The sequence below is a fragment of the Mesoplodon densirostris genome, chromosome 9 (genome assembly GCF_025265405.1).
Source record: "Mesoplodon densirostris isolate mMesDen1 chromosome 9, mMesDen1 primary haplotype, whole genome shotgun sequence".
Lineage (NCBI taxonomy): Eukaryota > Metazoa > Chordata > Mammalia > Artiodactyla > Ziphiidae > Mesoplodon > Mesoplodon densirostris.
This window is the reverse complement of record NC_082669.1, coordinates 9,212,167-9,235,781: the sequence shown is the minus strand read 5'-3', so window position 1 is coordinate 9,235,781 and position 23,615 is coordinate 9,212,167.

Below are 23,615 nucleotides of genomic sequence, written 5' to 3'. Positions count from 1 at the left end.
CCCTGGCACAAGCTGCAGGAGCTATGCCCAGGTTCCTGTCACCAGGCTCCCATCTGCCCCCAAAGTCCGAGTGCCCCCGACTTCAGCGAGACATTGCCGGTGCCTCTGGACGCGCGGCTGCCCGGCTGACCGGTGGCCCCTACAGCCCACGTGTCCGGTTGGGCCCCCGGTGCTTGTAGTCACTAGGCCCCAGGCCAGGGTGAGGGGCCGTGGGGGAACTGCGGGCTGGTTCTGTGTGCGCCCCTCCCACGCAGGTGTGGCCGCGGGGTCCCTCGTGGTGAAGCTGAGGGGTAGGGGGTTCGGGGGAGGCAGAAGCTGGACGGTTGGCAGCCCAAGGGGCTGTTACAGCACGAGAAGGGCCGGTTCTCCTTCGGCCGCTGTCGTTGCGGCATCTCCCCGGCCACGGCCACAGCCCCGCGTCCACTGCTGGGAGATACCCCGGAACCTGCACACCGACCCCCTCCTCTGGCGCGAGGCCGCGGCAGATGAGTCTGGGCAAGGCTCTTCCTACAGATGCTGAGGCCCCGCGGAGGCGCCCGGGTGGGCCTGCGCCGCCCTCTGCTGGCGGGGAGGGGCCCTGCCCATCCGTCGGGAGAGACCCCGCCCTGCTTCACCCGGGGTGGGGCTTGTGAGGCCACGTGACGGCCCCACGAGGGCTGAATGGTGCCCACCCGCGGGGAACACCGGTCGGACTCTTGTGACGGGATGAAAGTAATGATCACACGCATTTCCACCACGACAGCCTAAGTTGCGGACTAGTGTGGTCTCCGGGGGGGCTCCGGAGCTGACGGCGCTTCCGCCGCCCTCACCGCCCGCCAGCACCCGGGTCCCGCCTCTCCCTCCATCCTGGGCCGGAGAGAACTGGGGCCGGAACTGGGGCGGCTGGAGAGCTGGTTCAGGTCTGAGAGACGGTGCGGCTGCACTGGTGTGGCGTGCTTTGCACATACGCGTGCGCACGTGCACACACAACAGACACGGGCCCGCACAGAACACGCCCCCGTGCAAACGCGCACACACAACACACGTACCCACACACGCGCAGGCCCCGTGCACACGTGGGTGCGCACACAGACATTCACTAAGTAGGAAAGGAATGGCACTCAGTTGCCTTGACCTCCAGGGGGAAGGAGAGCTTCGGCCGGCACCAATCCCACCCTCGGGGCCAGCCGGGGAGCCCCGCCGAGGGTGGGGCGCGCCTGCTCGTCTTGGGGTCTCCTCCAGAGAGGATGGTTTAAAAAGAAAAGTTTTTAAAGGTAACGTATGACTGTCCTAGAGTAGATATCAGTGAAATGTGCGCTGCGGAAATGAACCGATCCTGCGGAGAGGGCACGTTTAGAAGAGGCCTGTGTAGTTCGTTTCAGCCCCAGACAGGAAGGACCATGCTGAGGCCACAGGTGCTGGTGGCGTCTTACCCACCCTCTCGGGTCACGAAGCACCTATGCACACGTGTGGGCCTGGCTCTGTTGTGATCGGGGGCAGCTGCTCACCTGTGACATGAGGATAACGACACCTTCTCCCTGGGTCATGAGGGTGTCCAGGATCCGCAGGTGAGGGTCACCTGGCTCCGTGGGTGTCGCTTTCTCTCCCGCGACCACGGTGGTGCTCCTCCCATCAGGCTCGCACAACGAGGGGGTCCTGGGATGCTCGCTGCCTCGAGGAGACCTCTATCGCGATCGGTCCTGAGATGGTGGCTGGACTGCCTTCCAAGGTTCTCCCTCCGTTGCTGTGGTTGCTGCTGGCCTTGCTTTACTCTCCTCTGCGGATCCCCTGAGGCCATGGAGTGGAGCAGCCCCCCTCCCACCAGCCCCCCCGGGCCCGGCTCTGGTCTAGGAGTCAGGGATGTGCAGATGTCAGTGAAGATGTTCATTGTTTGGCTACTTGTCTAGGGCCCAAGGGCTTTCCAGCTTCCCCAGGATCAGAGGTTATGTGAGTCCCCTAAACCATATGGTGAAAAAAGTCAATACGGCAGTTCCTCCAAGAATTCTACATAGAATCACCACGTGATCCAGCAATTCCATGTCTGGGCATTTGCACAAAAGAATTGAAATCAGGGACTTGAACAGATGTTTGTACACCTGTGTTCACAGCAGGCAAAAGGTGGAAACGGCCCAAATGTCCATCAACAGATGACTGGATAAACAAAGTGTGTCAATCCATACAATGGGAATGATTCAGCCTTAAAGAGGGAGGAAACTCTGTCATGTGCTACAACACGGATGAACCTTGAGAACACTATGCTGTGTGGAATAAGCCCGTCGTAAAAGGACAACTACTGTAGGATTCTACTTACATAAGGTCCCTAGAGAGTCAAGTCCATAGAGACAGAAAGTAGGATGGCGGTTGCTGGGTCTGGGGAGGGAGACGGGGAGTGAGTGTTTAATGCGGACAGAGTTTCCGTTTGGGAAGAAGAGAAAGTTCTGGAACCCTCCCCCTAACGTGCTTCTCTGACAACCTCCAGCACTGGGTGTGTAGGTGGCCTACAGATTGATTCGATTCTGACAGTTAACTACCTGGAATTATGTCAGGTCCCACAGGTGGAAGGACATGGTCTTGACTTGACGATACTGCTCTTGTTTTAGACGCCAGCTGCAAGCGGGGTCCCCAGGTTACCCACGCTTCAGACTGGAGGCTTCCCATAACCCTTTCAGGTTTGACAGTTTGTTAGAATGGCTCACAAAACTCTGGAAAGTGTTATACTTATGACTACCATTTTATCATAAAGACTGTAACTGAGCAGCACAAGAAGTAGGCCAGGTCCAGGAGGGTCCTGGATGCAGGCGCTCCTGTCCGCAGGGGTCAGTGTGAGCTTCCCTCTGTACATCCACATTTTCACCAACTGGAAGCTCCCTCAAGCCTGGCGTTCGGAGTGTTTAAATTGAGTTTTCAGTATCTAGACAGGATCCAATAAACCACTGGCCACAGGACTGAACCCAATCTCCAGATCTGTTCCCCTCCCCTCCCCGGGGCTCAGATACAGTGGCAAGGGGTTTGTTATTATTCAGTTGGCTGGGGACTGCCAAAACAAAATACCATAGACTAGGGGCTGAAACGATAGGAAGTCATTTCTCGTAGTTAGGGAGGCTGAAAGTCCAAGGTCAAAGTGCCAGCTGATTCAGGTCCCTGGTGAAGGCCCTCAACCCAGCCTGCAGATTGCTTCTGATAAGAACATTCATCTTATCACGGGGGACCCACCCTCATGACCTCATTTAACCTTCATCACCTCCCAAAGGCCCCACCTCCAAACACCATCACGTTGGGAGTTAGGGTTTCCAAACATGAATTTCAGGGGGACACAAACATTCAGTCCATAGCAGTTGTAACAAAAGACATTCCAACATACAGTGTTGTATTAGTTTCTGCTGTATAACAAAGTGAATCGGCTGTATGTATACATATATCCCCATATCCCCTCCCTCTTGCATCTCCCTCCCACCCTCCCTATCCCACCCCTCTAGGTGGATCAGCACCGAGCTGATCTCCCTGTGCTGTGCAGCTGCTTCCCACTAGCTATCTGTTTTACGTTTGGTAGTGGATATATGTCCATGCCACTCTCTCACTTCGTCCCAGCTTACCCTTCCCCCTCCCCGTGTCCTCAAGTCCATTCTCCACACCTGTGTCTTTTTTTTAATTTTTAAATTTTATATATATTTTTTATACAGCAGGTTCTTATTACTTATCTATTTTATACATATTAGTGTATATATGTCAGTCCCAATCTCCCAATTCATCACATCTGCATCTTTATTCCTGTCCTGCCCCTAGGTTCATCAGAAACTTTTTTTTAGATTCCCTATATATATGTTAGCATACGGTATTTGTTTTTCTCTTTCTGACTTACTTCCCTCTGTATGACAGACTCTAGGTCCACCCACCTCACTACAAATAACTCAATTTTGTTCCTTTTTATGACTGAGTAATATTCCATTGTATATATGTGCCACATCTTCTTTATCCATTCATCTGTTGATGGACATGTAGGTTGCTTCCATGTCTTGGCTATTGTAAATAGTGCTGCAATGAATATTGTGGTACATGACTCTTTTTGAATTATGGTTTTCTCAGGGTATATGCCCAGTAGTGGGATTGCTGGGTCATATGATAGTTCTATTTTTAGTTTATTGAGGAACCTCCGTACTGTTCTCCATAATGGCTGTATCAATTTACATTCCCACCAACAGTGCAAGAGGGTTCCCTTTTCTCCACACCCTCTCCAGCATTTATTGTTTGCAGTTTTTTTTTTGTATGTGTGGTATGCGGGCCTCCCACCTCCATGGCCCCTCCCTTTGTAGAGCACAGGCTCCGGACGCACAGGCTCAGTGGCCATGACTCACGGGCCCAGCCACTCCACGGCACGTGGGATCTTCCTGGACCAGGGCACGAACCCATGTCCCCTGCATCGGCAGGTGGACTCCCAACCACTGCGCCACCAGGGAAGCCCTACTGTTTGTGGATTTTTTGATGATGGCCATTCTGACTGGTGTGAGGTGATACCTCACTGTGGTTTTGATTTGCATTTCTCTAATGAATAGTGATGTTGAGCATCCTTTCATGTGTTTGTTGTCAATCTTTATATCTTCTTTGGAGAAATGTCTATTTAGGTCTTCGCCCATTTTTGTTGTTGTTTTGATATTAAGCCGCATGAACTGCTTGTATATTCTGGCGATTAATCCTTTGCCTGTTGATTCGTTTGCAAATACTTTCTCCCATTCTGGGGGTTGTCTTTTTGTCTTGTTTATGGATTCTTTTGCTGTGCAAAAGTTTTTAAGTCTCATTAGGTCCCATTTGTTTATTTTTGTTTTTATTTCCATTTCTCTAGGAGGTGGGTCAAAAAGGATCTTGCTGTGATTTATGTCAAAGAGCGTTCTGTCTATGTTTTCCTCTGAGAGTTTTATAGTGTCTGCCCTTACATTTAGGTCTTTAATCCATTTTGAGTTTATTTTTGTGTATGGTGTTAGGGAGTGTTCTAATTTCATTTTTTTACATGTAGCTGTCCAGTTTTCCCAACAACATTTGTTGAAGAGGCTGTCTTTTCTCCATTGTATATTCTTGCCTCCTTTGTCATAGATTAGTTGACCATTGGTGCATGGATTTATCTCTGGGCTTTCTATACTGTTACATTGACCTATATTTCTGTTTTTGTGTCAGTACTATAATGTCTTGATTACTGTAGCTTTGTATTATAGTATGAAGTCAGGGAGCCTGATTCCTCCAGGTCTGTTTTTCTTTCTCAAGATTGCTTTGGCTATTTGAGGTATTTTGTGTTTCCATACAAATGAGAAATTTTTTTGTTCTAGTTCTGTGAAAAATGTCATTGGTAGTTTGATAGGGATTGCATTGAATCTGTAGATTGCTTTGGGTAGTATAGTCATTTCCACAATGTTGATTCTTCCAATCCAAGAACATGGTATATTTCTCCATCTGTTTGTATCATCTATAATTCCTCTCATCAGTGTTTTAAAGTTTTTTGCATACAGGTCTTTTGTCTCCTTAGGTAGGTTTATTCCTAGGTATTTTATTCTTTTTGTGGCAGTGGTAAATGGGAGTGTTTCCTTAGTTTATCTTTCAGATTTTTGTTAGTGTATAGAAACACAAGAGATTTCTGTGCATTAATTTTGTGTCCTGCTACTTTACCAAATTCATTGATTAGCTCTAGTAGTTTCCTGGCAGCATCTTTAGGGTTCTCTGTATAGAGTATCATGTCATCTGCAAACAGTGACAGCTTTACTTCTTCTTTTCTGATTTGGATTCCTTTTATTTCTTTTTCTTTTCTGATTGCTGTGGCTAAAACTTCCAAAAGTATGTTGAATAATAGTGGTGAGAGTGGGCAACCTTGTCTTGTTCCTGATCTTAGCAGAAATGGTTTCAGTTTTTCACCTTTGAGAACGATGTAGGCTGTGGGTTTATCATATATGGCCCTTCTTATGTTGAGGTAACTTTCCTCTATGCCTACTTTCTGGAGAGTTTTTATCATAAATAGGTGTTGAATTTTGTCAAAAGCTTTTTCTGCAACTATTGGGATGATCATATGGTTCTTCTCTTTCAATTTCTTAATATGCTTTTTCACATTGATTGACTTGCTTATATTAAAGAATCCTTGCATTCCTGGGATAAACCCCACTAGATCATAGTGTATGATCCTTTTAATGTGATGCTGGATTCTGTTTGCTAGTATTTTTTTGAGCATTTTTGCATCTATGTTCATCAGTGATATTGGCCTGTAGTTTTCTTTTTCTGTGGTATCTTTGTTTGGTTTTGGAATCAGGGTAATTGCGGCCTCATACAATGAGCTTGGGAGTGTTCCTCCCTCTGCTATATGTTGGAAGAGTTTGAGAAGGATAGGTGTTAGCTCTTCTCTAAATGTTTGATAGAATTTGCCTGTGAAGCCATCTGGTCCTGGGCTTTTGTTTGTTGGAAGATTTTTAATCACAGTTTCAATTTCAGTGCTTGTGATTGGTCTGTTCATATTTTCTATTTCTTCCTGGTTCAGTCTTGGAAGGTTGTGCTTTTCTAAGAATTTGTCCATTTCTTCCAGGTTGTCCATTTCATTGGCATAGAGTTGCTTGTAGTAATCTCTCATGATCTTTTGTATTTCTTTGGTGTCAGTTGTAACTTCTCCTTTTCCATTTCTAATATTGATTTGGATCCTCTCCCTTTTTTCCTTGATGGGTCTGGCTAGAGGTTTATCAGTTTTGTTTATCTTTTCAAAGAACCAGCTTTTAGTTTCATTGATCTTTTCTACTTTCCTTTCTTTTCTTTGTTCACACAGCTCCAATGTCTCCTTTTCATGAGGGCACAGATGTTTTGGGTTAGGGCCCCACCCTCCTCTGGTATGACCCGTATCTCAACTTGACTAACTGTATCTGAAGTAACTCTATTTCCAAGTAAGGTCACATACTGTGGTGCTGGGGGTTAGGACTCTACTGCGTGGATCTGAATGGGGACCGTCCACCCACGACAGAGTGTTAACAGGGCCCAGCCTGGGGCTAAGGCATGCTAGCTCCACTCCAGCCTCAAGAGACACTTGGGAATTTGAAATAACACTGAGCTTGTTGGTGGATTGGGAGTCAGGTGCCCCGGGCTCCCCCCAGCCCCCCGCCCCCTGAGAAATAGGCTGGAGTAGATAAAGGGGTTCACTGGCACAAGCCCCCGAGAACACTCTTAATGTTCTCTGCTCTGGGAGGGGTGAATGATAACACGCCCTGCATCCTTCCCCTCCAGGCCGTAAGACTGCAGCCTCAGGGCTGCTCTGGGAGGGGCTGGCCAAGGGGCCGGTGTTGGCCCCACCACTGGCTGACAGCCTCCCAAGCTGCACATCCAGGGCCCCCCCAAGACCAGTGGTCTGTGTCCCACCAGAATGGCCGCATCAGTTCAGGAACCGGCTGGGTGACACTGAACTCTGGGACACAGGGGCGTCCACCACCAGGGGGCCCGAGGGATGCCCTCACGCCGAGTCCTCGCTGCCCTCTTGGGACGTCAGAGCCCCAGGACCTCTGGCCTCATTGGCTTTAGTCCCTTAGGAGGCCCTAGGGTGCTCCGTGGAAGGACCTGGGCCACATGACCCAGGTACACAGCCAGTGGCCTGGCTCTGCTCAGACACTTCTGTTGGTATGTCCAGCACAGGCCACAGGACAGAGCCTGGTGGCCCTTGCCCACCCCCGATGGCGGTCAGGGTGGCGGTCACCCTGCTCCCTCTGTGTGCCTGTGCCTGGCGGAAGTGGACAGTGACTCAGTGCTTCTGTGGACAGAGATCCCTGGGGTCGGGGCATCTTCCCTGGCCAGCTGGTCAGCAGTGGAACCTGGGGGCAGTGACCTGCTAGCCACCTCCTAGCAGTGACCTCTCCCCCTCCAGGAGACCTCCACCCATGAGCCCACGGAGCTGCAGACTCGGCCTGCTGAGTGAGGTGAGTACAGGAAGGCAAGGGCATCCTCGGGGCAGCGTTGGGGAGCCTGCATGATTCTGTGTTTCCAGCAGTTGCCCTGCTAAGGTCACGGGGACAGCTTACAGGGCCTGCTTCTCTCCCTCTGTCTGGAGTCACATCTCAGGCAGGTGCCCATGACCTCAAGGGAGCCCCTGGAGGCTCGCTAGTAAAACTGGAAAACCATTCAGCAGAATTCTGTCTGGCTTAGAGATGAAGCTGATCATCTTTCTACCAGTCATTGCCCCTGTGAGCTATGGGGTCCTCAGCACTGGCCTGGATACCCTGGACCCTGGGAGGAAACAGGCCCAGTCATGGAAGGTCACTGAAGGTCATTCAGGTGTGTTTCAGTTTACTCAGAGCAGTGATCTAGGACATGCGGTCCAGAAATTGAACTAGGAGAAAACAGACATCCTTTTAGAGGGTGGGGCTGGCCCCTGCTAGGCTGGTTGGGTTTTGTTTGCTTTTTCCCCTGGTCATAATCATGATCTCAGCAGGGCCCTTTCTTTCATTATGATTGATCTGGATTTGCTTCTGATCCTCTGACTTTAGTTCCATTTTCCTCCCATGCTCTTGTTCAAAGCACTGGTGATTAAATAAATGACGGAACATAGAAACAGCTTTGAAGGGCCACGGTGGGTTGCCTATAAAGGAAGGGTCTTATGCAGAGTTCTGTTTGTCTGGAAGCATTCCTGATGTCCTGCATCACTGCCTGAGTTTAAGATGTCAGAATATCCAGTCTTTTAAAGGTATGGAAAACTGACACGACAGGATTTCGAAAACAAGGCGTCCAGTTCTTCATTTTCCAATTGGGTTGTTTGTCAGGGTGAAAGGGTGAAACAATAATCTTTTTACATTGCTCTTTTGCTGAAATTGCTACCAGAATATTGGAGGGAAGATGACAAGATTATCAGAAGGCTAGTCTGGAAGGTTGTTTCTAGGACGGTGGGTTTGTGTAGCCTCTGTGGCAAAAAAAAATCTAACAACAAAAAATCACAAAACAAGCTGCCTCCTTCTTACTTGGTGGGAATCCTGTTGTTTCCCTGGTTTGTTTATTAATAGTTGATTTCTTTGGCCCAGATAGGCCTGGTTTTTCAAGTATAAGAAAGATTAAGGGGGCTTCCCTGGTGGCGCAGCGGTTGAGAATCTGCCTGCTAATGCAGGGCACACGGGTTCGAGCCCTGGTCTGGGAAGATCCCACATGCCACGGAGCAACTGGGCCCGTGAGCCACAATTACTGAGCCTGCGCGTCTGGAGCTTGTGCTCCGCAACAAGAGAGGCCGCGATAGTGAGAGGCCCGCGCACCGCAATGAAGAGTGGCCCCCGCTCGCCGCAACTAGAGAAAGCCCTCGCACAGAAACAAAGACCCAACACAGCAAAAATAAATAAATTAATTAAAGTAGATGTGCCATCAAGTCTTTAAAAAAAAAAAAAAAAAGAAAGATTAAGAAAACCAAACTAACCTCCTAGTCACAATAACTACAGAGCGAGAGGCTGAGGACCGCGAGGCTTGTTGATGAGGTTGTACTGTAGCTGAGGCTGCCTCCTGCGCAAGCTTCCAGACCAAAGAGCACGTTTTCCAGCCAGGAGCTCCGAGGACCGCTTTGCACGGCCTCGGTCTGAGGTCAGCTCTGCGCTTTGCACTCGGTGTGCGCCCTTCTCTCCCCCGGTTCCCACCCGCTGGGGACCGTTGCTTGCTGTAGCCACATCAGCGCTCCTCCGAGGGCCTCCACGGTGCCTGTGCGCCCTGGTCCCTGGGGTGTGCCCACCAGCAGGGGTTGGTTTGAAGCTGAAGCTCCTGGCAGATTCTGATCTGCGTACCCTAGACCCCTCCCACCACCAAGGGGGAGGGGAGGCGTGGTGCCTGCTTCCCATCTTGACCTTTGACTCAGACTTAGAGAATCACCGCTGGGTGTGGGGCAAGGGGCTGCCGTAAAAGACTGAAAATGAGAGTGAAAGCAGAGCTGCACCGGACCTGGGTGGGGGGGGCCTGTGAGCATGGAGTCTCTCCGCGGCCAGTCCCCTCTCACCTGCGCCTGGGTCACGGCTGCCAAGCCCAGCGGGGTCAGACCATCATCTTCTTTAGACCAGGATCGGGGCTCGCCTGGTCTCCCCACAGCCTGCCTGGTGGGCCTTCCCGCTCCCATTCCACCGCCTGGGTCTGGTCCACGCGGCCTGGAACCCCAGGGCTCTCTCCCAGTTTCCTCCAGTGAAGAGCTTTGAAAAAACACGTGTTGGGTATATTTGTTGAAGACTAGCGTGGCTGAATAGGACAAGACGCTACAAACAGCAAGGATTAGGAAATTCTTTCTGGCTGGGGGATGGTTTGGCAGTCTCTCCGAGGGGCTGCTAGAGGGACCCGTCTCCAGCACAGCCTTGAACTCTTGTCAGTTGCGCAGCTGGTGTGGCGTGTCAGCCCCAGACACAGGCGGGACTGAGCTCCCCTCTCGTGGGGGCTGCCTGGTTCCCAGCCTGCTTAAAAGTAATGGTCTTAGAATAAATCCGAAATAGTAATATAAGCCAAAGGGGGCTCAAATTACCATCCATCTCGATGGTTCATGCTCCCTGTCGGTGGCTTCTTTCCAGAAGGGATGTCAAGCCCTGTGATGCCTGTTGGCGTGTCCAGGCTCTGTCTTCTGGCCCTGCAGTGGTTCTCCAGCTGTGAGGGTGTGTGTGCTCTGTGCTTTTGCAGGTTTAAGGCTTTTTCAATATTCTATCTTGAGGGCTTAGTGTAAGAAGGAGCATTTTAAAAATTATGTATCATCCCTTATATTAACTACACATCAGATTCTCTTACAATTTCATAATTAGAGGCTTGGCAGTTTCTCTTGCTGTTTGGTTATTAAGACCTTGCTACATGTATTACCAGTGTTTCCACAGCTACTTGTTCTTTTTTTGTGTTTCCTTATTTTTATTGTTTAGATAAAATTTGTATATCTTATCATCTCTCCTTCTCTTTGAAGTATGTCTTTTGTAATTCCAAAATTGCAGGAATTATATGTGTCATTCATCCATAGGTTTGACCAATATTCTCCTCCTCTCTTCTAGTTTTTCTACTACTAAATTTACTGTTCTGGACTTCTGTCTACGGAGAGTGCACTTCTGAGCACTGTGTAAGGCTTTAGTTTATCTTTGTGACAAAATCCGAATTCAGGTGGCCTGACACAATGGGTGAATTCTTCCTTGCTTCATTGTATCAAAAAGGTTATTTTGTCATGTGTTTTGAAACTCAGTAGAGTCTATTTTTGGACTTCCCATGCTATTTCATTGATCTGCATTTTTGCACCAGTTTCATTTTTTAAAAAGCATCTATACTTTAATATGTTCTACTATTTTGTAGGATTATAATCTTTCATAGCTCTTCATTTTCATTCAGAATTTTCTCTGCTTTTGGAGCATATTTGCTCACCAATTATATTTTAGTATCATTTTTGAGTTAAAAAACAAGGCCAGTTGGAATTTAGATCAGAACTGTGTTCAGTGTGAGCAGGTGCTTCGGGGGAGAGGGTGGTCTCAGCCCTCCTCTCTTGTGTGCCCTGCAGTCATTAGGGCCATCTGTGTCCCTATGCACAGAGCACGCTGTCCCTGGACGCTCGTCCCCTTGCCCTTCTCCCCTCCTGTGACCTCAGTCAGCCTTTTGGCTGTAGCCTTCTGTATGATCACTGGACTTAACTGTGGCAGGAAACAATATCAAAATCACTTTTTTGGGAGGTACATATTTTCCAATTGTCTCCTTAGAAACATCCATTGAATTGGAATCTTTTGTTTCAAAAAGTCTACACATCTACTGTTTTGAAACATATAGTTCACCCGACTTCCAGAAAGGTGATACCAATGCGCATCTCCTACCAGTGTTCCCTTTAACTTGGGTGATTGTTTGCTTGTTTCCTCTGAGTCCTTGAGGGAAGAATTTATTTCTCATTCAGCGTTATGACTCACTCTGAAGTGCCCCGTGCCTGAGCAGCGCTGGAAAAAGCGAAGTGTTAAATGAATGTTTAATGCATGTTTGTTGAAAGAAAAGCAACTGTTTTTCAGTATAAAGCTCAAAAAAATTAAGGAGAGTTTATTCATGTCTTCCTCTCGGTACCAAACTAACTCCATAGCCAACATAAAGGTTTGGAAAAGGTCCTCTTGGGGAGGGAAGTTCGGGCTGTGAGGGAGAGACAGTCAGAAGCCCCAGTTCTGAGCTGCGGTGGACTTGGACCAGCTCAGCTGGTGGCTGCCGTTGGGCTTCGGCTCAGGCTTCTCTTGCAGTATTTTATGGCAAGGACCTCATAATACTTATGGGAAAGTCTTCTCTTCTGAGCGGCTGGCATCCAGAGGCCCAAGAGCCCCAGAGAGACACAGTAGAATTTCACACTCATTGCAAAGCCCTTTGTTTCCAGGGAGCAGGGCAGCAGGCTAATTCTGCTGGACTGCGGCTTCCTCCATATTCGAACCTTGTTAGGCTGTTTCCCTCCCTCTCAACCAGTGAGATCTCGTGGCCTGTTCCTCCCTCCAGGGACCCCTCTTTCCTTCTTCATTCGTTTACAATTATATTTTATTGTACCGAAGAGTTTTATTCTATGTGGTTTTCAGTTGTAACCAAACCCATATGCTGCCCGAGCAGCTTGGAGGATTTAAAAAATGGGTTTCAACTCAGTCTGTAAGACGTTTTGTTCAAGTGAGATGGAGAGTTAGCTTATTTAATCTGCAGGCCTGAGACTCAGTCTCCAGATTCAGGTTCCATCACAAGCTGGTTCAAGGACACCAGGGAAAAGAATTTTCTCCTTGGTCCCCAGTGTGTAAAACGGGCACAGGGTTCCCTACCTCCCTGACGTTGGGGGGATGAAGTGATGGATGAGCGAGACCTCGTGAGTCCTCAGGGGATGCAAACGAGAGCCTGGCCCTCTTTACAGCTGCGTCCCCAGCAGCACCTGCTTCAGGGGCTCTGGGCTCCAGGGAAATCCCTCCACAGGCCTTTACACCCCCTCCCCCGTGTGTGTTCACTGCTGTTTCCCCAGCGCCTTGCCGGTACACTCCTCCTGAGGAAGGAATGCGGTCACTTGTTTTGTTGCTCTAGTGCACCAGCGTTTATCGATCCAGCCTCCTTTTTTTTTTTTTCTTGCATGACTTCCTCAAATTTTTTTCATTCACAAATAATGCTACTATCAGCAGGATTGAGCACACCTTTGGTTCACACTTATTTATGTCTTCTCAGAAAGTAACTATTAGGTGGAACCTTTTTTATAGGTTAAAGCTAGTCTAATACAGGTAAACTAATATGGTTCAACCTCTTACAGAGTTGCTGAATTACTGAGCCATAGAATTTGCACTTCTTCAGCTTAACAATGTCGTCAGGCTGCCTTCAAAGATCCTGCTGATCTGTGTCCTCACCAATACTTTTTATTTTTCCCAAACTGGTAGATGTAAAATGGTATCTCCTGGGGATAATTTGTGTCTGCCTGAGTCCTACTGAGATTGAATGTCTGATCGTATATTTCTGAGGGTCCATAATTTGCTCTTCTTTGCTCCTGTTTTTTGACTGTTTTCTATTGGATTATCTCCTCACTGATTTGTAGGCATGTGTATATATTCTGGATACTATCTTGCTGTTGTGTATGTTGAAACAGATTCTTCAAGTCTGTGGTGCATCTCACTTTTCAAATAGCTTCTCTGAGGATCAGAGATTTTAATTTAACATGGCTTAATTTTCCTTTGTGGTCTATGGGTTGTGTGTGTGTGTGTGTGTGTGTATTATTTAAGACAAACAAAACTGAAGGAGATGCTCTATGTTTTCTTGCAAACATTTAAAAATTTTCTTTTTTCCACATTAAGAGTTTTGTACCCTCACTCTGAGGATAACCAATTATGTGGCACAATTTGTCAAGTTTTTCTCCTATTGGTCCGTTGACCACCTTTTTTCCTGTATCAAGTTTCCAAGTATACAAACCTCTGTTCCTAGGCTCTATGCGTGGTTCCCTAGGTCAGTTTCCATATTGTTGAAGTAATAACAAGTGGTCTTACTTACTGTCAATTTATATAAAGTCTTGATGTGTGGGAGGACAGATTCTTTTAATCTGTTGTTGAAAATTGTCTTGGGTATTTTTTGGTCTTTGTTTTCTTTGCTTTTTTTTCCTCACATTCTCTACTCTTCTCCCTCTGTTTTTTTTTTTAAATTATTTTATTATTATTTTTATTTTTGGCCATGCCATGTGGCATGTGGGATCTTAGTTCCCCGGCCAGGGATCGAACCTACATCCCCTGCCTTGGAAGCACGGAGTTTTAACCACTGGGCCACCAGGGAAGTCCCTTTGTTTTCCCAAATAATTTTATGCATTAAAAATATGTCAGCTAATTAAAGTTGACAACAACAGCAAAATCAAAACAAAACAAACAAAACCTTGTTGGAATTCCATTGGAATTGTATTGAACCTATGGATCAATTTGGGTTGAATTAACATCTTTATGATATTGCTATTTCTTATGAATTAACAATGTTTATTCATTTATTTAGGTTCTCTCTGGTATCTTTTAATAAAGTTTCATAATTTTCTTCATGAAATAATTGCACATATTTTGGTTAGATTCCCCCCACCCCCAGTTACTTTAACTTTTCATTGATAATATAAATGGTATCCTATTTTATTTTTGTATATACTGCAATTTTATTTCAGTTGCACAAACAAAGTTAGCGTGTAGGAAATTTAAATGAAACAGTACGGTAAAAATAGTAAAGAATGAAAAACTCTAAAAAAGGAAATACACTTAAAGCATGAAAATTCAACATGTATTAGTGTTTCATCTTCAATTTTGATTGACACTTTTGAAACAAACTTTGAGATCATTATGACTATTCTGAAGAGATTTCAGCACCAGCACTAAGGTTGGTACATTCAGTTGGTTTGTAATTGACTTTTTAGCCATTTACATAGTGTATAGTACAGATTTGTCACAGTGTTAAAGGAAAGAAGGACCTTCCTTTAATTACAGAGGATCCCCTAAATTGCACTCAGATTAAGACATCCGATGTATAAGAGCATGAAACCATCATAATAATGTGGCTCCAAGGAACATAATTTTGATAAGGAAAATCACCTAAGCTTCTGTTTCCCAGTTTAATTACTGAAATCTCTAACAATGAAAAAACTGTCACATAGGACAGTAAATGTATATAGTTATTCAATCAGGCTTCTCAGAAAGAACACATTTAGCAATCTGGGATAATGCAGGATGACAGGAAATAAAACGTGATTCAACACTGGTTTGTTTTGTCATTTTACACAGACATCATGTTAATACTAAACCAAGGCACAAAACGTTTAGTGCATAAACCAGTTTCTTTTTTAAGATCTAGCATGTTTATTGTAGTCTTTTATCTTGCTTTGGACCACTTGTGCCCAGTACTTTATCCTACTATAGACTGTTTAACTCAGTCAACAAAATCAAAAGTGACTTCTGACCAGATTTATGGGGGACATAAAGATTTATATCATCAAAGTGTTTGCATGACCAACAGTAAAATAATAAATATGAAAATCCCTTCTATTTCTTTTAGAAAATAGTACTTTATAAGCTTGCTGCATCTTTAATGTCTTTACTCTTGGATGACAATGAATAGTTGATAGAAAAAAAGGACTGTAATGGTGTTTTATTTTAAAAATACACTTTCGGGACTTCCCTGGCGGTCCAGTGGTTAAGACTCCCTGCTTCTACTGCAGGGGGCACAGGCTTGATCTCTGGCTGGGGAGCTAGGATCCCGCATGCCATGTGGCCAAACAAACAATCAAACGAACGATTTCTTACTGAAAATTATGAGAATGACGGTGAGATAGGATTGAATCTCCTACGAAAGTAACTTTGGAATTTTCTTTCTGTAGTTCTATCAGTTGTTGCTTTATATACTTTGATTACATTTATTAAGCATATAAATGCATAAAATTATTATATTTTCCTATTGCATCATTTATTTTATTATGTAGTGATCCTCTCTGTATCTAATAATGCTCTGTGTCTTCAAGTCTCTTGTCTGATATTACCGTAGTTAATTTGTTTACCATTTACCTAGTATATATTTTCTGTCTCTTTACTTTCATCCAGTCTGTGTCCTTATGTTGGATAACTTGGTTTCTGATTATCTGAAAATATTCTTTTACCCTCATTTTTGAGAGATGAGTTTTCTGGGTACACTATTCTAGATCAACCAAATTTCTCCAAGTAATCTAAAGATATTTAATTGTCTTCTGGTTTCCCGCTATTAATGAGTCTTTGATAAGTCTAATTATTCCTTTGAGGTAGTGTGTCTTTATTTCTTGAATTGCTTATTGGGATCTCCTCTTTGACTCTTGTGCTGAAGCTGTTAATGTGGATTTATGTTTCCTGGTACATGTTATGTTTCTTTTATCAGTGAAATTTGTGCACTTTATATGTTCTGGAAAATTCTCAGCCATTAGCTATTTAAATGCCTCACCTGCTTTCTCTCCATTCCCCTTGAGGTGTACGCTTTCTTTTGTAATTCAACCTTGCAGTTAAGGATTCAACTCATGACTTCTTTATTCTTTTTAATTAATTTCTTTTGTCAATTCTCTCCTCCGAGCTCTTTGGAGGTTTCTTTTACTCTCTCATTTCTGTAAGATCAGCAATGCAACAAAACTATGTTCTTTCAGCGGGCGTTGTTGCCCTATTGTTGCTGGTCAGTGTATTGGAAGCAGAGTGATATTAATTGGATTTTTAGTTTTGTCCCATTTTCATTTCAGCTGGATTTCATTGCTAAGCCTTTTTCCCCTTAGGGTTCATGGCTAGTAATCATCTGTGTTCTTTTATGGTTGAGAATATATGTATGTTGGTTTTATTTAAGGGTCATTTTGGCTGGGTATTATATTTTTATCACACTTTCTTTCTCTTACAATTTTGTAAATATTGATGCATTGTTATCTAGCATTGAATATTTTGAGGATATGTTTGAGGCCAGAGATATATTTCCTCTTGTGGGGATATTTGTAGTATATTTCCTTTATCTTGGAAGTTCAATAGCTCTAGTTCAGCTGCAGTATATTTTTCAGAAATATGGCATACTCTTTCAGTCTTGAAATAAAGTTTTCTCTGTTTTAGGGAAATTCTCCTGTGTTATATCTTTGAGCATATTTTTTGTTCCATTTGTTGGATTCTCAAATTGCCAGGGATGGTAATTATCCTTATGCTGTGGAGTCTTTTGTTTTTCAAAGCTGACTCTGTTAGTTTTTGTGCTAATATTTTTGCCTTTAAAACTGTTTTTTTTTAAATCAGTGTCGTTATCTTTGTTTTGTGATTTCTAAATCATTTACAGTTCCACAGTAATGATTTTTTGTTATTTTTATCCCTTAGATCTGCAACTTCTCTTTTCATTTATTTATTTATCATCTTTTTTTATCAGCTCTTGTTTTCTGAATGTTTGTTCTTATTAAATTGTTCTTCTTTATGAAACAGTTGTAAAGAAAATCTGCATTCCATCTGAGTTGTTTCTTTTCCAGCCATGGTCCATGGCTTTCTTTTGCTGGCTTTGTTTGTTTGCTTCCCTCCAGAATGTTTAGATAGCTGTTTTACTCTTTGTTTTCATGTGTCTGATGCTTGGGCCGCTTAGCCCAGGTGTTGTATTTGTCCTTGACTCTCTTTTCAATAATCCTGAGACAAGTTTGATTTCTCCTTCAAACTCTGATGCAGTGTCTGAGCATATTCTATATGTGCCAGTTTTCTCCAGCATGAGGGATGGTTGGGTTGCTGGTGGGGATGAGATGCAGGCATATTAGCCTAGCCAGGCTCCATGCTCTCCTTTGAGATTTTGTTAAAGGTTTTATACCACATTCACCTATCCAGTTAGGGAAGTGAATCTCCAGCTTTGGATTCTTTTTCTGTTTTTATGTGTAGCTCTGGGAGCATCTCCAGCAGAGTCAGCCAGCTTCCTTGTTCACTTTCTGTGTGTCACAGTTTGAATGTTCCAGAAGCCATTTTCCCACCTCCACTGTCAGAAGAAGGAGAAAAGGGGTCCTTCAGGGCCCCTGACTCCATAGATGCCTGTATGGGGGAGAGTCCCTTGCTCTGCAGATTTTGGGTCGAGTTGGGACTGACCGGGGTGGGCTTGTGAGACCCCCCTCCCCCCACAGCTGTCTCCTCTGACTTCATTTCTTTTCCTTTTCCTCCCTCTTATTTTGTCTGGGAAAAGAAAAAGTCTGTGAGGAGGTTTCAATACACCATTTTACCCAGGGCTCCTTTATATATTTATGTATTTGTATGCATGTATTGTTAAGGGCCCCCCAAAATGCTGTGGTGTCTCAGTTGTTCTGAGGGAACCCAGGAAAGGGCATCCATAACCATCGCTGTGGGATGTGGAATTTGGGGGTGCAGGACTGGCACTTCTGCCGTCTCCCAGGGGAGCTTCCCTCCTGGGACTCTTGGCAGGAAGGAGGGGACTTCGCAGTTGTTTGGAAGGGCGGCCACTCCACTGGTAGGGTACCAGATGGTTGTCTTTTTCCACGAGCAGAGCCTGCAGCAGCTGTTCCTTCTGGCTGCCTTTGGGTGGCACTGTTGCTGGTTTGGGGGCCCCTTCCTGCCGTTAAGAAGACATGACAGGGTGGAGGGGGTCTGCAGCGAGGGAGACCTGGGGAAGCACACACATTCACCAGAAAGCAAGATTCAAGGATGATAGTAACACATGAGAAGAAAAAACAGGATACAAAATGTGATGAAACAGAGAAGGCTGCTTCTGTGCCCCTGCAGAGAAATGGTCCCATGAAAGGCGGTGATTCACTCACTCACAATGGACAATGACACAGCAGAACTGGGTGTTTCCGTATTTTTCTTTTGAACCGAGTAAATTCAAATTCAGATTGATGGAAGATTTTTCCTCCCTGTGCTTTTCAGAGGGTCAGTGATTGGCTTGTAAATAAAAATCAAATATTATAATTTCAGGTCTAATTGGAGTTTTATCTTTATTTCAAGATCTTCAGAGAAACTTCTCAATTATAAGAGGTAGAGCTTTATTTTTTTAAATAATGTTATTCTCATTTGAAACTAGAGATTTGCCGTTGATTTTATGACTGGTTTGACAAATATTTGTAATTTTTTCATAAGTTTCCATTGCCTATTTTTTTTTTTTTTTTTTTGGTGCTATGCGGGCCTCTCACCGCTGTGGCCTCTCCCGTTGCGGAGCACAGGCTCCGGATGCGCAGGCTCAGCGGCCATGGCTCACGGGCCCAACCGCTCCGCGGCATGTGGGATCTTCCCAGACCGGGGCACGAACCTGCATTCCCTGCATTGGCAGGTGGACTCTCAACCACTGCGCCACCAGGGAAGCCCCCATTGCCTATTTTAATTTGGCCTTGACAAGGTGCTTTAAATCATGCTGGTCTTTGTAGGGAAAAAAAATCCAGATGCTATAAATAAAAAGATTGATATATTGATTGCATAAAAGATTTAGATGAGAAAAAGACAAATAAACAATTGGAAAAAGTATTAGCAGTACCTAAAAAACCCCCAAAGGGCTGAATTCTTTAATTAAAACAGAACAAAGCAGGAAACAATGATTTACAAGCCAGTAAAAATGAAACAAAACAATTTAATAGAAAAATGGGTACAGGGAAGAACAGAAGTTAATAGAGAAGGAATCACTATATGCTTAACTTATGAAAAATGCTTGATCTTAATAATTAAGAAATATTATTTTTTGCATATGAGTTTGACAAGACTGATAAAAATTTAAGTTTGTTAGTCTCGGGTGATACTGAAAGTGTTATTAGAGTGAATAATGACTGGTTTGGCTTTTACTGAGGGCATTTTGGTTATATCTACCCAATAAAAATCTAAATTAAAAATCGTATGTACTTTGAGTCAATAATCTTGTTTAGCAATGCTACCTCATAGATATACTTACAAAAGTCAGCCAATTGTACAGAAAACTCATGATAGCACTGGCCCCAAACAGAAAATTTGCAAATTCCATAACTGGGTGATTGGTTAAGTAACTTAAATTCTACAGTAGATTATTATATAGTCTTCAGAAACAATGAGGCTGATCTATAAGTGCCTATATGAGAAATTATTTCCAAAAAACATTTGTTATATTTATTTATGTCTTTAAAAAATGAATTAAGAAAACCGTTCGAATAATTTATCTTTTGGGAGAGTGGTTGTATTCTTCCTGTACTTTTTGAATTTCCATACATATATTTACTTATTTATAATATCAAAAGTAGCTATGTGAGTCTTGGCTCTGTTTTCTTTTTACTTGTTTGTCTTAAAAATGGCTATCTTATATTATTAAAAATATTTTAAAAATCCCAATTAACTATATATTTACTCTTCTTAATGGTGTCAAGTTATTGTTTAATCTGAGGTATATTTTCTATTTTGCACATTTATATTCAGCCAGAATTAATTACAGACTCCCCCCCCACCCCATACTCCAAGAAATGACTCATTTGTTACAGAGAATGAACAGGTGACTTAAGTTTTATGAGTTTTATCGTCTTCTGTGTGTTTGTGACCCTTATTTCTGGTTTAATTGCTACCCTTTGAGCCAGAGGGTGCCCTCGTGTGGGTGTTTTCTCTGTTATCAGGGTGGATGGTATTGGATATCAGCACTTTCTCAGAGAACTTTCCATAATGATGCACTTTCTGGCACAAGAAATGCTTCCTCATGACCTGTCTCCAAGAGGGTGATTTCTTTTTTTCTTTAATTACACCAGGGATGGAAACATTCTTTCCTATCTGGGTTTTGTCTTTATGGTTTCAGGCCACATAACACTCACCTAGGCACACGTAGGTCTATTTGCTCGACCTTACCAGGAAGGGCTGGGAAAGGGGGATAGGCCTGGCAGCTCAAAGACCAAGGCAGTAAAGTGACAGGAAGTTCACTTTAGTTCAAAGCATCATGACTCAAGAGTCTGAAAGAACAAGACATGCTTTTTAGTGTTGACAGCATCCTTAACCTAACCTGCAGATTTTTAGGTTTTTGTTTGTGCGGTATTGAATGCCTTGCTTATTCTGTGTCTGGCTGTAAACTTTTGTATTTATAAACTGAGTGGAAGCCAATAGAAGAACATTGTCCACCAAAAAACAAGTGAAGAATGATGACAATAAAAATAATCTTGTGATAATTGAGGGTTTTCTATTAATTAATTTTTCACTGGGCTATACCTTAGGTATTTCTTTCTCAAATAATTAAATTCTGTGTATAGATGGCAGTTCCCTTTCTTTTGACTTTGAAAATTCAGGGTTATACAGATTATTTCAATCCCTATGGGTAGCTCTTTTGCAGTCTGTGTCAAGAGATTTGACTCCAATACCCTGACTTTTCAGTGTTTGTTCCAGTCTGAAGAAAGTAATTTAAAAGAAAAATCATTTATACACAAAAACTTAATTGATAGAAAAATGTGAATTATGATATATTCATTTGTAAGAATGTTAGATAACCAGTAAGTTGATGGTTATGAACCTTGTGTGGCATCATTAGAAAATATTCTTAAAATGAAGGTAAGTGGCTGCCACCACCAACTTTGGGAAAATATCTACTTGGATGGAAAAGTCAGGAATGTTAAAAAAATTAGAAAAAATAAACCAGTGAATTTGTTGGAGTGTGAGAAATATGGACGAAGTTGTTTGTTTGATGTCTTTAATGTCATAAAGTCTGTAATAAATAAATATGTGGAGAAACAGGGAAGGAGCAGGAGCCAGGTCTGGTGGGAGAAGGACCGGGAGCTGATGGTTGTGGATCTGGATACAGTGACAAGGGAACTGGGGCCGTCTCTGTGGGGCCTCATCTCAAAAGATTGTTCCTTTAAAGGAAGCCTGGTCTGGCCTGTAAACCCTCCTTCAAGAGATGGAGATATTGTAATGCTTTTCAATTCATTCAAATACTAATTTTTTGGACAACTTTCCAGGTCCTCTCCCTGGCTGAATTCTTCTGGCCGTGTATTCTGTTCATGATTCTGATAGTACTTCGTTTTCAAGAAACTCCCAGACATAGAGACAATTGTGAGTTTTACTTTTATTACACTTTTGAATTACAAATGTCTGAAGAAGAAAATGCAACATTCTTTTTTTGTTGTTGTCCTTTATAAATTCTGAATCCTGAGTGAAATGGATGGATAGAGTTCTGTTGTAATATCATAATCTCTGTTTCTGGGGTATGTGCCAGTAAACATCAATTTAGATTTTTTTCTCAAGAATGATATTCACACGTTTGCTCTATCTAGCAGATAGATTTATTCCTTGAACTAAACTGCCTTAATTTGGGAATAGGTATATAAGCCATTATAAATATAGAAAGGATAGAGGAAGAGGTAAAAGGGGGGCAGATGCATGTCAGTTTTTCAATATGATAGTGGTGATGGTGATGGGATATTGACGATGGCAATGATGGTGATGATGGTGGTGATGGTGGTGAGGATGGTGAGGATGGTGAGGATTGTGAGGATTGTGATGATGATGACAATGGTGATGATGGTGATGACAATGATAGTGATGATGATGGTGGTGATGGAATGGTGATGATGGTGAGGATTGTGATGGTGATGATGGTGAGGATTGTGATGGTGGTGATGATAGTGATGATGATGATGGAGATGACAATAATAGTGATGATGATGATGGGATGATGATGATGATGATGGTGGTGATGGTGATGATGGGATGATGATGATAATGATGACAATGATGGTGATGATGGTGATGGTGGTGATGGGATGATGATGATGATGGTGATGGTGATGGTGATGATGGAATGATGATGATGATGATGGCGATGGTGATGATGGGATGATGACAATAATGATGACAATGATATTAATGATGCTGATGGTGGTGATCATGGTGATTATGGTGATAGTGATGATGGTGATGATGGGATGATGATGGTGATGGTGATGATGGGATGATGATGATAATGATGACAGTGATAGTAATGATGGTGATGGTGGTGATGATGGTGATAACAATGATGCACTGAGAAACTGTTGTTAGTAACTTCCTCTGCTCCAGAAGCTCTATCAGCAAGACCATTTTGTTTATCTGGTTTGAAACCTCAACAGCATCACTCCTTGAGAAATGATTGCCTATTTTGTTTCTATCAGACTTACGCCCACTTGAAATATGGATAATGTGGTTAATTTTAAAAATGTTACATGAATAAAAATTACTAAGGGATGGCTTTTATCTAAAATAGTATGTCACCATTCACAATAGTGAATTAATGTATTTATTCATTTGGCAAATAATATTTTGAGTGCCTTTGTGTCCCAGGCCTTGCTGAGGATGAAGTTGTGGACAAGGTATTTTCCCTGCCCTTCCAGGACTTACTGTAGGGCCAGACTATTATGATCAGTGGGACAATGGTATGATGGGACTCTGTAGAGGGTGCATGTGAGCACAGAGGAGAGGTGGCCGCTCCATTCTAGGGAAAGGCTTCTGAGGAGTTAGCAAATGGGAAACTTTTTCAGATAAAAGAGTTCAAGGGAGGAAGGATCTGGGCAGGGCAGACAGTGTGGGGAGGATTGGAACTAAAAGGAGTTCATTCTGACTAAGAGATGTGGCTGGAGGAACAAGCAGGTTCAGATCAGCAAAGGCTTTGAAGGATGTTGAGGGTGGTGACTTCACAAACGGCACTGAGCAGCCACCAAACGGTTTCAGGAAGGCCCTCCTGGGAGGAGCACGTGGGGCAATGCTCTAGGTGCAGGCAGAGGTGCTTTT